We start from the raw sequence: 5,490 nt of genomic DNA, 5'->3' as shown, positions 1-5,490 counted from the left end.
TCCGGCTCCCCGAGAGGTGGGGTCGTTATAAGCCGGCGGAGGTCGCCGACAAGGGGCGAGAGCGCGACGGGACTTGAGGGCACGCTCGAGTCTCGTGTCCCCGCGTCAGCTCGCCTTCTCTCTTTCTCTTGTCCCCTCCCGAGATCCAGAACCTCCACCCTCCTTCTAGGCTCGCTGGCTCGCGGCCCGAGGCTCGCGCGCCGCCTCCGCCCCGAACGCAAACAGCTGTTCCCAGAGACGTCGCCGCCCTCAACTTTGCCAACTAGTCCGCACGCACTTTGACCGGCGGAGCAGCCCGGACCCGTAGGCTGGGGCGCGGGCCGTTGGCGGAGTTTAAAAAAAAAAAAAAGAAAGAAAGGTGAAACAGCTGGTTTCGGGGCCGAGAGTCGCCGGGCTTGGCCTCAGAACTTTTCCTCAGGCGGCGGAGCGACCCCGCCCCGTAGCTGGGACGCCCGCGCGCTCCTACTGGGCGCGCTCCCGGGCTCGAGAGCGCGTGGGGAGCTGGGGTGCAGGCGGCGGCGGCGACTGCTGGGGCGGCCCTGAGGAGGCGGCGGCGGGCGGTGGAACTGGGGCGGCGGCGGCGGCGTTCGCTCTTGTCAGGTGAGTCACCGCAGAGCTCTTCGCAGCACTTCCCATATGGTCTAGCGGTTAGGATTCCTGGTTTTCACCCAGGCGGCCCGGGTTCGACTCCCGGTATGGGAATGTGGTAACAGTTTTAGAAACAGACAGGCAAAACTGACTTGTTTTATTTCCAGTGGCTCTGGCTCTTTTTTTTTCTTTCTGACAACCCCCCCCCCCCCGCCCCCCAATGCCAGGTGATTTTTGTGGAAAACGAGCCTTAGAGCAGCGTGGTTAGACCTGGGCTGCCTCGAGTGCGGAGTCGGGCGGCCGGGAGAAGCGGCTGCGCTCAGGCTGCGGCTGCTCGCGCCGGAGGCCGGCGGGGCTGGGGCGCGGGGCACGGAGTTTCACTTCTCCCGGGGCCGTCCTCCCGCCGCTGCGGGCCCGGGCCGTCCCCTCCCCAAAGCTCGGGAGGTGATGATTAACCCCAGCCTCGCCTTATCGGCTCCCAGCGCCCCCCGCAGGCCCACACCCTCGCCTCGGACGGTCCGGAGCGATGCGGCGCATGTTCGCCCGCGCCCGGCTCGGAGCCCCGAGTCAGCGCGCCCGGGTTCTTCACTAGAAACACCCCGCCCGCACCCCGGACCCCCGACACAAAGCAGCCGCCTGGCGGGGTGCGGGCCGGGGACCCCCGGCGACCGCGCCGCTGCCGCCCGCCCGGCCGCGGGTCCCCCCGGGGCGCCTGAGCCCCGCGCCGAGGGCACCCCGGCTTGACATGTGGGACGCCGGCCGCCGATCACAGAAAGCTCCCCAGACTCGGGAGCCGCAGAGCTGAGCGCTTTGGCTCGGGAAGAGCGAGGGCATCCGTCCCGTTCTCCGCGCCCCTCTCCCGGCCCAACACGCACACACACACGCGCGCGCACGCGCTCTGGAAAAGAAAAATGACCACTGGGATGAGATGTCTTTCAAGAAGAAATGTGACTTCTCCAAAGGGTCTATAACGTTTTGAGCGCCGCGGCTAGAAAATCCTGGCGTGGTGGTGGAGCTCGGAAGAGAGAAAATTGGCCGGAGCCTGGGGAGGGGATGTTATAACAAAGTTTCACTGTGTTTTTAAATATAGAAGCCCTGTGTTTATTACAAAGAAGGGGCAGCTGTGTCAGCAGCATGTGAGCTGTAAACGAAACAAAAGCGTTATCTTAAATGCAAGCTGAAATTAGAAAATGGGGTGAGCTATATAATGTTTAGCCTATTGGGCCTCTGGGAACAAATGAAGGAGGAAGAAGTGCCTCTTGTGGATGGGTTTCAGGGCAGTGCCATGACAAACAGCAGAAAGTTCAGTTGTATGTGCCTTCCCAAACTCTTGTTTTGGTAGTTTTAGCTGTACAGTGAGTTTTGAAATAATCTGTTAGTGTGATCTGCATGATTAAGAATTAATTACTTTAACATTGTAAATAAACTTCCACAGCTAGATATGTTTTAGATCGTCTCCATTAATTCAAATATTTGGACGTTTACACCAAGCACCCTCGGATATTTTGAAAGTTGACTGATGTTCAGGTTTTTTTTTATGTGAGGAGGTTATGGAGAGAATACTAAAAGAAAGTATATTTTGGCTCCTTTGATCAGTATGACTATGTGTAGCTCTTTCTCTTCTTTGCGCTCTGGGTTTAGAGCCATAAATTCTTGATAATGCATATCACTCACAAACTTTAGAGCTTCAGGAATTGTTGAGCAATTCTTGTGTCGGTAATAAGAGTGGAAAAGTTTCGTTTAAATAGAGGATTGTGTCATTGTTCAGAAACCATTTACTGAAGAATTAGGCTTGATTTTGGAAGAAGGAAAAGAACTCTCTTACTTAATTGTCTTCATAGTGCTTCATTTGTGATCTTGCATTTCCTAATGACTTGTATTATACTGTACCAAATTGTGCTAAAATGGATGTGATTTTCAACTGAGTACCAGCTATAATTGCAAATGGCTTAAATGTACTCGAGGGTATGCTGAGAGGAGTAGTCTGATGACAGTTTCTCTGTGTCAAAGACATAGACTTACAGGGTTCCTTGGTGGCACAGCGGTAAGAATCTACCTGCGAATGCAGGAGACATGGGTTTGACCCCTGGTCTGGGAAGATTCCACATGCCTCGGAGCAATTAAAATTGTGTGAACTGTGTGACGCAAATATAGAAGCCCGAGCGCCCTACAGCCTGTGCTCCACCACAGAAGACACTGTGGTGAGAAGCCCTCGCACTGCAATGTAGAGTAGACCGTGCTCCCCGCAACTGGAGAAAGCCCTTGCAAAGCAATGAAGACCTAACGCAGCCAAAAATTAAGGGGGAAAAAAAAAAAAGACATAGATTTATATATTTGTAGCAGGCAGAATTGGATAGGTCAGCTTCTGAGTTACAGAATTGCTTCAGGAGCATATGGGTGAGAAATCAGTTCTACTCAGGGAAGAGGACTAGAGTCCAGACAAGGAGAGGAGAGTGTTTGTCCTAGACCTTGAAGAATGGGTTGAATTTCTCCTGGTGGGGAATGTGTATCAAAGCTGAGCTTGATGGGGGGGGGGGGGGGGGGGGTGTGAGGCAGGCAAGTAGCCTGGTTGGGCAAGAGTACTCAGTACCCAGAGAGAAAGTCATTGGGATCAGGTTGGGATATTAAAAGAGAATTTTAACTTGATAACTTTTGACTGGGTAACAAGTTGTTTTGAGTTTGAGCAAACTCCAGGAGATAGTGAAGGACAGGGAAACCTGGTGTGCTGTAGTCCATGGGATTGCAAAGAGTCGGACAAAACTGAGCGACCGAACAACAATACAAGTTGTTCTAAGAGCGTGGTGTTTATGTCAGTAGAGTTTTAAAAATATTTTTTGTCTCTTTGAAAAAACTAAATATAGCATAATATGTGAGAAATTTTTGTTGTTTTATGAGTCAAACTATATAGAAACATGTAGAATGTTTTGTGCTCATAAGTTTTATGGTTAGCAGTTAGATATTAAGTTTTAACTAATGGAATGGAGAAAAATATCAGTCAACTAGAATTACATTTAAAAGAAGGGATTTTAGGTTTAAATTATGAGAATGATCTGCACTATATTCTTACTGAGTTACTTTATTGAAAATGACCTTAATATAGTGAAACAGAGCTACTAGTTACTGTCTGGGAAGTATACACCTTAAATTGGTGAAGACTAGGTAATACATTGGTCAGGACTAGGTAATACTAGGTAATACATTTGTAAAAGGATTCACTCATATGCTTGTGCCTTGTTTCCAGAACACAATTGGTAGTCTTGTTTTACATGTTTTCTCTTGAGCCACAAAGTCATACTAAGTGATGTGAATTACCCAAGTAGTCTCTCTACTATTTGCTACTGTTTGGTGCAATTAGAAGAGAAGATGTATGACAGATCAGTAAGTGTTTGCATAGATGAGCACTTAAAGCAATATAAGGGATTAAAAAATTACGATGACATTTTAAAACCCAAAGACCTTTACCGTGGTCTCTGAGCCCAACATTGTCTGACCTCTGCTTGCCTCCCCAGTGCCACCTCCTACCTTGACCTTTTCATCTTACTTTAGCCACACTGGCTTCTTCCTTTTTGTCTCTTGAATGTGCCAAACTTGGCCTTTCTCAGTTTTGTGTCTTGCTGTTTGCACTGCCTGCAGTATTCCCTCTCTAGCCCTGCACATCTCACTCTTGTCGATGTTACCTTATCAGAGAGACCCTGTGTACTAGCTGCTGCCGCTGCTAAGTCGCTTCAGTCATGTCCGACTCTGTGCGACCCCATAGACAGCAGCCCATCAGGCTTCCCCGTCCCTGGGATTCTCCAGGCAAGAACACTGGAGTGGGTTGCCATTTCCTTCTCCAATGCATGGAAGTGAAAAGTGAAAGTGAAGTCGCTCAGTCGTGTCTAACTCTTCTCGACTCCATGGACCACAGGCTACCAGGCTCCTCCGTCCATGGGCTTTTGCAGGCAAGAGTACTGGAGTGAGGTGCGATTGCCTTCCCCGCCTGTGTACTAGAGATTCTCCCTTTTCTGGTTACTGTCTAGTTACCTTATGCTGTTTTATTTTCTTCTTATCTAAAATAAACATTTTTGTTCCTGTTTATTTCTTGTCTTGTTCTACTTAGAATATAAGTTCCATACATGTGTACTTAGTCACTAAGTCTTGTCCGACTCTTTGCAACCTATGGACTGTAGCCCACCAGGCTCTTCTGTCCATGGGATTCTCCAGGCAAGAATACTGGAGTGGGTTGCCATTTCCTTCTCCAGGGGATCTTCCTGACCCAAGGATTGAACCAGAGTCTCCTGCATTGCAGGTGGATTCTGTACCACTGAGCCTCCATGGAATACCTAATTCCATGAGGGTGAGTATGTTATATAGTAAGATCACTTCTGTTTTGTAAGAGTCTAATGGTCATGAAGAAGTTGATACCCTCATACATTGCTGGTGGAAATATAAAATAGTGCAGCCACTTTGGAAAACTGGCTGTTCCCTCAAAATGTTAAACATAAAGTTACCATGTGTGGTGCTAAGTCGCTTCAGTCATGTCCGACTCTTTATAACCCATGAACTGTGGTCTGCCAGGCTCCTCTGTCCATGGCATTCTCCAGGCAAGATTACTGGAGTGGGTTGCCATGCCCTCCTCCTGGGGATCTTCCCAAGCCAGGGATCGAACCTGAATCTATCTTCTGCATTGGCAAGTGAGTTCTCTACCACTAGTGCCACCTTACCATATGACCCAGAAATTCCACACCTAGGTATATACCCAAGAGAAATTAAAACATGTCTACACAGATGTTTATAGCAGCGTTATTCATAAGCAAGAAGTGGAAGCAACCCAAATGTCCGTCATCTGATGAATACATGTATCCATACAATCGAGTATTATTTGGCAATAAAAAAGGATAACGTACTGATATATATACCACA

General features: G+C 49.0%; 1 protein-coding gene and 1 non-coding gene across 2 annotated transcripts in view; both read left to right on the top strand.

Moving 5' to 3' along the window:
• Positions 1-369: 369 nt before the first annotated feature.
• The window catches only part of ELF1 (E74 like ETS transcription factor 1), a 115,169-nt gene continuing 110,048 nt past the window's right edge, over positions 370-5,490 (top strand). The window contains exon 1 of the mRNA XM_043477352.1: positions 370-600. The gene's annotated coding sequence lies outside the window, so the exon portion shown is untranslated. The remainder of the gene's footprint in view (positions 601-5,490) is intronic.
• On the top strand, positions 631-702 carry TRNAE-UUC. The gene has a single exon. It is a non-coding gene; the product is annotated as a tRNA-Glu (tRNA).

This window comes from Cervus canadensis, chromosome 9 (genome assembly GCF_019320065.1).
Source record: "Cervus canadensis isolate Bull #8, Minnesota chromosome 9, ASM1932006v1, whole genome shotgun sequence".
NCBI classification, from domain to species: domain Eukaryota; kingdom Metazoa; phylum Chordata; class Mammalia; order Artiodactyla; family Cervidae; genus Cervus; species Cervus canadensis.
This window is presented reverse-complemented; position numbering and strand designations above follow the sequence as displayed.